Source organism: Photinus pyralis, unplaced genomic scaffold (genome assembly GCF_008802855.1).
Source record: "Photinus pyralis isolate 1611_PpyrPB1 unplaced genomic scaffold, Ppyr1.3 Ppyr1.4_LG4, whole genome shotgun sequence".
Taxonomy (NCBI): Eukaryota; Metazoa; Arthropoda; class Insecta; order Coleoptera; family Lampyridae; genus Photinus; species Photinus pyralis.
Window position 1 is genome coordinate 31,187,611 of NW_022170511.1, and position 253 is coordinate 31,187,863.

Here is a 253-nt window from a genome sequence, read left to right on the forward strand (position 1 = left end):
TGTTAAATAAGTGGCTTTTGTAAAATGCCAAAACGTGATATGTATACCCAAATTTATTGACACTATTATCTAATTAAAATTAATTAACCAATTTACACTGACACCGTTAATAGATTGAGTTAATTATACTCGTCAGTGTTGGGTTGGCGCAAGCATCCGTTTCTGCATTTAGAGGTTTGTAAATTAGAAGTTCAACGGGAATTGGAGAGCAATTTACTAATTGATTGGGTTATTAGTTGCAGGTTATTATATT